Source organism: Neofelis nebulosa, chromosome 1 (assembly GCF_028018385.1).
Source record: "Neofelis nebulosa isolate mNeoNeb1 chromosome 1, mNeoNeb1.pri, whole genome shotgun sequence".
Lineage (NCBI taxonomy): Eukaryota > Metazoa > Chordata > Mammalia > Carnivora > Felidae > Neofelis > Neofelis nebulosa.
In genome coordinates, this window is record NC_080782.1 from 21,422,661 (window position 1) to 21,434,342 (window position 11,682).

The following is an 11,682-nucleotide window of genomic DNA, read 5'->3' on the forward strand; positions in this document are numbered from 1 at the left end:
GTCAAATATGTTATCAAGGAGCAGTTCACGCACATATTCACGATGAGGTAGCCTTTGACTGGAGTGACAGTTGTGGATATCAAGGGAAGTGATTCAGTATAGGCGAGATTTTGGAAGTAGGAAAGAAAGAACTTTCTGTAAGTTTAAATACATCAAGTTAGGAAATAAAGAGCCACAAATTCAACCCCCTTCCTAGATACCTGGGTAGCTTCACCTCCTCAGGTTCTATAAAGCGCTATGAAGATAGAGGTGCTGATACACAATGTTACTAAGTAGGTGGCTGATCTAATGTTTAGCTCTTGAGCAGTTGGCACCCAAGCTCAGAATGTCCCCATCATATATGGAAGGTCATTAGAATGCTAGCAAAATTCACCATAGTCACACATCTGTTATGAAAAATGTAGAATATCAATGCGACAGGAAGGCTTTATGGGAGAACAGTCTGACTGTGCCCATGTGGTAAGAACCTTCTTTGTGCTTCTGTCCTATTATTCCATTGGAGACCAGATAAAGGAATGAAATGAAAATGTTTCCTGCCTTGATACTGTCCAACTGTCCAAGTGGGTTGATGAACTGAGATGGGGACACTAGGGGGATCGTGATCTTTGTAGGAAGGATTCTATCATTAAGTTTACTTTTTAAAAATTATTTTAAAGCTTGAAATAACTCTACAGATTATCTAGTCACCTCACTCGTGATGAAAGTAAGAAATATGACTCAGAAACATGAAATGACAACTTGTCCAAGGTTGTGTGACAAGTTACGACTGCAGCGGAGACTAGGATGCAGAATAGCCATCCGTTCAGCTTCTTTCCACTGACAGCACAATGCATTTCAGTTTACCACTTATCTGCCAAGAAAATATATTAGTTAATAAGTGCTTAGAATCCAACTTCCTGGAAAACATCATGGTATGCCTTTCTTGTGTACACTTATGTTTAATTCAAATCGCAAAATGCCCTTGGAATGTAAATGAGTGTGTGCTTCTCAGGTTAAGTGGTAACATTGTGACAAAGAATAATTTAAAATGTAAGCAGTTTTATTAGTTATTATGCACAGTGTAGAACAGAGATACCATCTTGTGGGTATAAACGTTTTATCTTTTCTCTAAGTGGAAAAATGCCTTGACATTCTAGAGATCAGCACAATGAAACATACTAGAGTTTGGAGACAATTAATTATACCTTGGCTCAGCCTATGAAAACCCACACAATGCCTTCCACTCCACTGAGCCTCAGTTTCCTTTTTGTGAGTTACGAATAGGATAAAAGAGTGTTATTATAAAAATTAAACAAGATAGCTCCTAAGAGAATGTGTAGAGCATAATATGCATTCATTAAATGTTAAATTTAACCAATATTAGAATATAAGGTGACTTATCACTGTTTTCATTCAAAAACAGTTGCTCCTTGAAGGAATCTTAAAATGCTACCTGTATCTTCCCAGGCATAACTACTCATATGGTCTCTCTTACAGATATCATTGCATGCCTTTTCAGAAATGTGATTATTCACATTTGAATCACTGGGAGGAACTATTAAAAAATGTAACAGATGCTAGGGAATACTTTTAATGATTGTTCAGCAGAAGTTTTCCTTGGGGAAAGTGTAATCATTAAAACTCCCAGGTATTTTATTATCATCTCATGCAATTCCCTGAATAGCCATATCCCTTGTTAATCCACTAATTTATTCTGAGGCTTGTCCTACTGACTAATGTCCCCAGATGTCTTTTGACTGAGGAGAAATACTGTCAATTATGGAGTTTCTTTTGACCTTTGACCTTTCTATTTTCTACCTAGTGTTGATTATTAATATTGGGATGATATTTATTATGCAGAAGGTATTTTTATCTGAGTGAACCACTAGATAAAAATTAGTGTGGAAGACATACTTTCCTACACTCAGTATGTGGTTTCATGAAGGAGTAGTAGTTCTGGACAAATCTAGAATATTATTTTATTACCTGGAGACCTAACTACAAACACAGAGCTTCCAACTCTATGTCCCCAAGATTCCTATAGAGTTGGCATGGGTAGTGCTCAGGACTAAATATTATTGAGAAATAGGAATTTCTGACAGAAGTTTTATTTTCCAAAATGCAAAGCCACTTCACACTGCATACAAATGTAATGAAAATGCATATGTCTGAATAACATGTAGCAGTAAAACCTTGGATTGTGAGTAACTTGTTCTGTGAGTGTTCTTCAAGAGGAGCAAACGTGTAATAAATTTTAACTTGATAAACGAGTGATGTCTTGCAATACAAGTAGTACGTGATGCTGAATGTCACATGATCACAACTAAGCCAATGCTGCTTCTCTCTCTCTCCCTGTGGGATTGTGGGTGATCATCTCCCATGCTCGGATGCTCAGTCTCAGGCTGCAGTATTTAGCAGAAATCAGTGATTTTCAGAACGTTGGAAGGTGCCCACAACTGGCATCCAACTGTTGCATCATGAGGGACAGCAAGAGGTTATGGAAGAGATCTCAGCTGCAGAGGAGGAGGAGAAAAAGGGGAGGAATCCCTCACTTCAAATGAGATTAGGGAGATGTGTAAAGTGTTGGAAACAGCACAAAATTTTGCAGAAAAACACCACCCGGATAAGGCTGTAGCAGTGTGAGCAATGAATCTGTTTAACCACAATGCAATGTCACATCTCCATGAAATCCTCAAAAGGAGGCAAAAGCAAGTGTGATTGGATAAGTTCCTTGTTAATGTTGCATTAAAAGAAAGAGATTCCATTGATTAATAGAATGCAGTGATTCTTTTAGTGATCGTGAAAGTTGTCCTGCACAGTAACCCTCCTCTCTCTTGTCTCCCTCACACCAGTCATGAAGTGTTTCAAAGTCAAGTGCAAGTTAGTTTGTTTTTCTTTATAGTTTGTATTTTCTTTATTATTTTATATTATATTACAAAGTTCTAATCATTTTTACATGAATATTTTCAGGTTGTGGAACAAATTATTTGAGTTTCCATTTCTTATGGGGAAATTTGCTTTGATATACAAGTGCTTTGGATTACAAGCATATTTCCAGAAAGAATTATGCTTGCAAACTAACCAAGGTTTTACTGTCTATGTGAATTATAAGAAATTTAGTGACTACATGGACTTTATTTTATTTATCTGTCTCTTCATTAATATATTTTACAAATATTTATGGACACCTTTCACCTTTCAGGTTATTTCTAGATACTGGGAATAGAATGAAAGAAAAAAGAAAAGACAGTTGCTGATAAAACATAGCATAAGATCTAGTAAGGAATGTATATTAATCGAAGAATCACACAAATAAATAGAAAATTAAAAGTCATTTATAAAGTGCTAAATAGAAAGGCCCTTGGTGTTATGAACTGCATTATGAAGCACATTATAGTTAGGTCAGCAAAAGATCACCTAATGAAATAATGGAGGTAAGATTTAAGACAGAAGGGGTGCCTGGGTAGCTCAGTTGGCTAAGTGTCCAACTCTTGATTTTGGCTCAGGTCATGATCTCATGGTTCTTGAGCCCACATCAGGCTCTGGGCTGACAGTGTGCAACCTTCTTGGGATTCTCTCTTTCTCTCTTTCTCTGCCCCTCCCCCACTCGTGGATTCATACTCTCTCAAAATAAATAAATAAAGTTTAAACAATAAAATAAAATTGAAGACAGAACAGAAGTAACATGGCAAATGGAGGAATGAATGAGAAATTGCTAGTCTGAGAGACGAGTGTTTTGGAAAAGCCCTGTGCTAGAATGAACATGAAGTATACAAGGTAATAATAAAGTCAATGTAGTATATCTGGGGCACCAAGGTCAAGATGGGAATATGTTTACATGAAGTTAGATAGGTAGGGAGGATTAGAATACCTAATCTTGTTTTCTATTTTAATACATTTTGCTTTTTATCTAAGGACAAAAGATACTAAGATATTTTAAGCAGAGGGCAGTGTGATCAGATCTGAATTTTGATGAGTGGATTCTATTCGACAGAGGAAATAGCTTAGTTAGGGCCAACCTTGTATATACTAGGATAGACTGATTTATCCCACTACATAGGCGCAATATTTCATACCAAGATTTATGGTAGCTGGAAATTGCCAGATAGGAGAGAAAGAAAAGCTAATAGATTCAATGGATATAAATGACCAAGAAATGTTGATAGCTTGAATAAAAATGGAAGAGACAGGGAAATGTTGAATTTGGTTCCTGGGTTCTCAAGTTTAAATATTTATGATGATGCCATGTATCAAGATAGGGGACCCCCACAAGAGTACAAAAACATGGAAAGGGGAGTTCAAGAGTTTTATTTCAAACTTGTTAGTTATAAGGTGAATTGAGACTTCAAAGGAAGGTGCCATAGAAAAATAGAGATACATAGGTCTAAAGCTCAGATGACAGAGTTTGCTAGAAGCATTAAAGTAAAATAAATCTGATAAAAGTGATAATTGAATTCACTGACATACTGTTGTTTATTGTGGAAAAAAATGACATAAGGAGAATCATGTTCTACACACAAGATTTGATGGAACCCAAAAAGGATAAGAAAAAAAAGAGGGCACTAGAGAGAGGTAGTCAGTGACGTAAGAAAAGAGAGTGAACTCAAAGAATCCAAGAAAGGTGAAAGTTTCAAGAACAGAGTGGCCAGGAGTACAAACCGCTATAGGATTCACTGTCACATAAGTCACCATTGATCTGAGCAAAATATATTTTGGGGGAGTAGGAGGAGGCAGTCCCAATTATAGGGAAGTAATTAGTGAGTGATAAAAAATAGATACAACTTTCATCAAGGGTTTGAAGAACGTGGCTACATAGTTGAATATAGGGACATATGATTGCTGCCTAAGATGGAAGTTTAAATTATGTTTGCTTGGGTTTTTTCCCCCCGTGGAAAAAGAAAAATAAATCTTGAGCATCTACTAAAATATAAAAAGAGAAAAAGGAAATACATTAATTTGGTTTGAGAAATAGAGGTAGAAAAAAAAAACAGCCAAAGTGCAGCCTTACAATAAAAATAGAAGATGTTAATATTACATGAAAAACAAAATGTCCAGCAAGAAAGAGTCCTAGTAAATGCAGGTAAACCAGGAGAGCTGTTGCAGTAAAATAATGAGTGTGGAAATGATTAGATTACAATAAGAAAATGATGATAAATAGACATGGGATTTTTTTCTTTACTATATTTCCTTGTTTTCTTTACTATATTTCAGCAAGTTTAAAAATTAGAGAGTTACATATTCAGCCTGAAAAAGGGGAAGGAAGACTACTTTGAAGTCCATGCCGCATAGCCAGATTACTTTGTATTTTTCCTTATGTCAGCAAGTTAACCACCTCCAGGTCCTCTTCCCCATAAATACTTGAAGACAATTCAATTGACTTACTCTCCTCTTTCAAGCCCAATTCTCTCCTCCTGGAGGAGAAAAGGTTTTACTCATGGTAGTATTTTTAATTGTAATAAACAAGTCTCCCTTATGAAAGAAACACAATTTTAACCTTTAAAATTGTAAAAACAACAACAACAACAACAAACCTTTCCGATTCTCTGGAAGGTAAAGGTTCAGAAATTATGAATCTATTACTTCTTTACTTGATATAGAAAAGAACTTTCAAAGCATCACAATGTAATTTCATTCCACAAAGTAACTATTTTTTTTCTTTAATTTTCTTTTCTTCTTATTCCGCATATTTTTTGCGTTTTTAATTTTCCTAATCTCATTTCCCCTCTGCTCTAACCTGCTTTCTCAAATCATCTTATAATTTATATAATACTGGTAAACTTTTAGGAACTACTTTTATGAGTTACTAATTAATATAAAAAATAATCATGGGGAGCCTGGGTGGCTTAGTTGGTTAAGCATTGGAGTTTTGATTTCACCTCAGGTCTGATCTTACGGTTTGTGGGTTCGAGCCCTGCATTGGGCTCTGCGCTGACAGTGCGGGGCCTGCTTGGGATCCTCTCTACCTGCCTTTCTCTCTGCCCCTCACCTACTCATGCTCTCTCACTCTCACTTTCTCAAAATAAATAAGTAAACTTAAAAAGATGTCCTCTTGCTATTAAAAAAAACCCTAATTACTAATTTTAAAGTAATGCATGATTAGATGAGTTAAAATCAGGTACTACACAAGATATGAATTGAATATTAAAAAGACTACTTTTCTTCTGTTATGAGATGTAACAAGGTGCTCATTTTACTACTCATGTTCTAGAAAAGTACAATTTACACATACAAATATATATATATGTACATTCACATACATAAATATTTTTATATATAAATATATAAATAGTTTTTACATAAAGTGTTCAATTTACGGGCTTACAATTCACAAACAGTACTGTAGTGGATATTTTATTGAATGTTTTACTGAAGGATTACAGGTATTCTATTCTATTTTATTCCTGATCACATTCTTGAAGTGTGCTCTGCCTGAAAGCATAGGCACTGCTACTTCTTTTGATTATCATGAGTAGGGCATACTTTCTTCATGTATTTACTTTTAACCTTTATGTGTTTTTATATTTAAAGTAGGTTCCTTGTAGAAATACATAGAATTGGGTCATGTTTTCTGATTCATTTTGACAGTCTCTTTTAATTGATATATTAAGACATTGACACTAAAAGTGAGTATTGATGTGAGTATTGATGAGTTTAATATCAACCACATTTGTTACTGTTTTCTATTTGTTGCCATTATTCTTTCTTCCTAGTTTTTTATTTCACCTTTTTTCTATTTATTGTGCTTTAGAATGAGTGTTTTTATATGATGCTATATTCTTTCCTTTTTCACGATATCAGTTATATATTTTTAAACTTTTCTTTAATGGCTCCGCTAGAATTTTCAGTATACATTTACAGCTAATCCAAGTGCACTTTTAAATTGCACCTATTACTTCACACGGAGTGTACCTTATAATAACAAAACGTTCTAATTCCTTCCTCCCATCACTTTCATTACTTTTGTGATTCATTTCACTTATAAATAAGCATGTGTTTGTATATGTATGTATATATATATGTACATACAAATATTTTGTTGGTATTATTTTTAACAATTTAAAATACATGCTGGAAAATATGCAATATATATTTCCAACCCAGATTTCTCTTTTGAGGGCCAAATGTTGCTATATTTTGAACCAACTGCTATTAGATCAATTCAGATAAAGAATATGAAAAGTTTTTATTTTACCTCTACTTAAATTTTTTGATGCCCTTTCTTCATGTAGATCTTAGTTCCAAACTATTATTTTCCTTCTCTCTAAAGAACTTCTAACATTTTTTGTAAGGCAGGTCCACTGACAAGATTTCCTTCAAGTTTTGTTTGTCTAATAGTCTTTTTCTTTACTTTAGATGCATAATTTTACACACTGCAGAATTCTGGGTTGGAGTTCTTTTTCTTTCAGCACATTAAATATTTCACTTCACTCTCTTCTTGTTTTCATGGTTTTGGGGAGAAATAGATACAACTCTTTTTCCTCTGTAAGTAAGGTGCTTTTTTCCCCCCTCTAGTTTTCTTTCAGGATTTTTTTTTATCTTTGATATTTTGAAATTTGAAAATGATGCTCCTATGTGTAGTTTTTTTTTTTTTCTTTGTTTGTTTTGAATTTATCCTGTTTGGTATTCTCTGAGCTTGGTGGATCTGTGGTTTGGTGTGTGACATTAGTTTGGAGATATTCTCAGTCACTGTTTTTTCCAAAATACTTCTTCTCTTCCTTTTCTCTCTTTCTTCTGTTTTTGGTCTCCCCACTGTACAAATGCTACATTTGTTGTTGCCACACAATCCTTGGATACTGTGTTCAGTTTTTATTTTTCATTATGTTCTCTTTACTCTTTGGTACTTAAGGATTCTATTGATATATTCTCCAGGTCAGAGATTCTTTCCAGAGCTGTGTTCAGTCTAGTGAAGAAAAAACAAAAAACAAAAAACAAAAAAAGCTATCGAAGGCATTCTTTATTTCCGTTATAATGTTTTTGATCTCTAGCATATCTTTGTGCCTTTTTTTTTATTTTTAGCATTTCCATCACTCTGCTTACATTGTCCATCTGTTCTTTCAGTGCTGTCCCTTTTAGAGCCCTTAGCACATAAATCATAGCTGCTTTAAGTAGCCTGTCCGATAACCCAGCATCCTGCCATGTTGGTTCTGATGCTTGCTCTGTGTCTTCAAGTTGAATTTTTTGCCTTTTAGTAATATTTGTATTTTTTTCTTGATAACCAGACCCGATGCACCATGTAAAAGGAACTGCTTTAAGTAAGCCTTTGGGAATTTGCAGTGAGGCATGGTGGGAGGGGAAGCATTCTGTAGTCCTGTGATTAGGGCTCACTTTTTCAGTGAGCCTGTGCCTCTGGACTGTGAACTTCATAAGTGTTTTTAATTTTTCTTCCACCTTAGGTTATACAGGATGGCTAGCATGGGCTGAAGTTAGGTGGTTCCCTTTTATGTGGAAGACCATAGGTGACTAGTCTCAATTATTTCCTTTCTCCAAGGTAAATTAGGCTCTGATAATACGCCAGCAGCTTAGAGTTCTGGTTAACTAGTTTCTCCTGAGAGCAGGCTTGTGTAAGAACAGAGTACTCTGATATACCTCAAAATCCTTAGTAATCAAGAGGCGACATTTCGCCGATATTTTCCCTGGGAATATGGTTGAGCCTTTGGAAATTAATCTCAGAAAAGTGTGTGACCACCTATGACTGGATCCTTCTGGAGTTCTTAACTCTCAGACTTGTCCACCCTGAATCTTTAGCAATTCATTAATTACAGTTAAGGTTTTCCTACTCTGGCACTGCTAAACATGAGTTTATACCACTGTCTGCAACTCTAAATCATCATCCACCAATGGATCATTCTAGCATCTCTCCTTGCTTATCTGTAAATTCCCAGCATAACAGAGAGAAACTGAGCTCCTAATTATTCAGTTATCAGCATACACGTGTAGTAGTATCAGAAATATTAGCCCCTGCTCCATGGGAAGCAACCAGAATGCCATATTGATGGGTAGTTTCTTTTGTCTTTAGTCCTCAAAACTGCATTCATTTCCAAAAGTAGTTATATCAGCACCTTTTTCTTTTTCAGACATTTGTCATACAGGTAGATTCACTGGCCAAAGTCTATTTTTCCTCATATCTTTCAAGTTCCTAAATTCTTTTTTTAGAAAATTCTTGTCCATTAAGTTTCATTCTTTATGCTGTGTTTGACGTATCCGTAATGCCATATAGGCACCATTAAATAATAATAATAGTTCACCACCATCAAAATCCCTGTGCTTTCTGTTGAGACCTTCCTTTTTAACCCTCAAACCACTGGCAGCCACTGAACTTTTTACTCTTGCACTAATTTCGCCTTTTCCAAGTGACATTTAATTGGAAACATACAGGATGTAGCGTTTTAAAACTGGCTTATTTTACTTAGAAGATTTTTCCAAGTCTTTCCATAAGTTGATAGCTCATTTCCTCTTACCATTAAAAATATCCTGCTGTATGGATATGCTGTATTTTTATTTATCCATTATATGTTGAAGGACATCTTAGTTGCTTTGAATGAATATGCTAGAAACATTTATGTGCATTGTTTTTGTAGAAATAAATTTGCAATTCACTTGGGTAAATACCTAGAAGCATAATTGCCTATTGCATTGTAAGACTATTTTCATAAGAAACTGCCGAGTTGTCTTCTAAAATGGCTAAAGATTCTGCAGTTTTGCATTCTCACAGCAATGAGAGAGTGTTCATGCCATTTGATATCTTTGCCAGCATTTGGTGGTGTCAGATTTACTGAGTTTTCTTTTTAGTATTGCAGATATTCTAATAGATATACAACAACATCTCATTGTTTTATTTTGCAATTCCCTACTGATAAATTACTTTGAGTACTGTTTTGTTTGTATATGTTCTTTGTTCGGATCTTTTGCCCATTTTTTTTTTTAAATTAGACTTTTATTCTTTTTGCGGTGAGTTTAAAAGTCCTTACATGTTTTGGATACAAATCACTTATCAGATATCTTTTTTTCAAATTTTCTCCTATGTGTGGTTTGCTTTTCATTCTGTTGATAGTGTTTTTCACAGAGTGAAAGATTTTAAATTACTAAAGTCCAGGTTTTTTTTTTTTTTTATTTTAAATAAATCATGATGTATCTAAAAACTCACTGGGAAACCTAAGAGCAATTAGGTTTTCTCCTATGGTTTGTTCCAGAAGTTTTGTTAATTTTGCATTTTGCATTCAGGTCTGTGATCCATTTTGAGTTAATTTTTGTGAGATTTGTGAATTCCTTGTCAAGATTAACTGTTTTGCATTTGCATGTCCAGTTTTTTTCCTAACAGTTTGATGAATATACTGTTTTTTTTCCATTGAATTGTCTTTGTGCCTTGGCCAAAAACTGGTAGACTGTATCTGTATGAATGTATTTGTAGGCGCTCTAGAAAATGGTTATTTTCCATTCATATAGCTGGTGTTTTGTTTTGTTTTGTTTTGTTTTTGCCAATACCACAGCATCTTCGTTATTGTTGTTTTGCAGTAAATCTTGATATTAGATAGTATCAGTCCTCCAAATTTGTTGTTTTTTTTGTCATTGTCATGGTGACTGTTCAGTGTCTTTTGCCTTTCCATGCAAACTTTAGAATAAGTTTCTATCATGAACCTCAAAACACTTTGAGACTCATTACCTGGTTCTAAATTACTTCAAAATTTTTAAGTATTTCTTACAGCAGCACCTCACTCTCATTACCAAGATCTTTATTAATATTCTAGGTCTGCCATTAACAAAACACCACAATCTGAGTGATGTTAAACAGAAATTTATTTATTCTTTCATAGTTTAGTAACCTAGAAGTCCAAAATAAAGTTGTTGGAAGGTCCCATTCTCTCTCTGAAGGTTGTTATTCTTCCATGCATTTTTCTAGCTTCTTATTGTTACTAGAAACCATCGACATTTTTTGGTTTGTAGATGCATCTCTCCAGTGTCTTCCTCCACTGTCACATGGCATTATCTCCAAGTGTGTCTGTGTTCAACTTTTCCTCTTCTTGTAAAGATACCAAGCGTTGGATTAGGATTGACCCACCATAATCTAGTATGACCTCAGATTGACGTAATTATACCCACAAAAACCCTATTTACAAAGGAGGTCATACTCAAGTACCACAGTTAGAAATTCAACATATCTTTTTAGCTATACAATTCAACTTATAACATTGCATAATAGGAACTGATGTAAATAAGCCTTTCCTGTGAGATTTTATGTCATAGGGTTAACATTGGGCAGTTTTTAAGATTTACTGTAGCATTAAATGGAAGAGGCCTCATGATTCTCAGGTGTTCTTGTTTTTTGTCTTCTCAGGTGTCTCTTGTTTTCCCTAAGCCCACCTTCCCCCGCCCCCTATTTAAAGAGTATTTATTTTTTTTAATTTTTATTTAAATTCCAGTTAGTTAACATACAGTAAACATTAGTTTCAGGTGTACTATGTGTGTGTGTGTGTGTGTGTGTGTGTGTGTGTGTGTGTGTGTGTGTGTGTGTGAGCCTTCCTCTTAAAAAAAGGTTGAGCTTTGTGGCTCTTTCGGCTGTAATCCTCTGTTCGCATACTTGAGCCTTGGATGCAGGGGTAAAGAGTTGGAGAGGAAAATGATTTGGTTTCAGCATCTTAGTGAGCCTGTGTTTCCGGACTGCAACCTTTAAAAGTGTTTCCTTATTCTCTCTGTTCCCACAGGTTA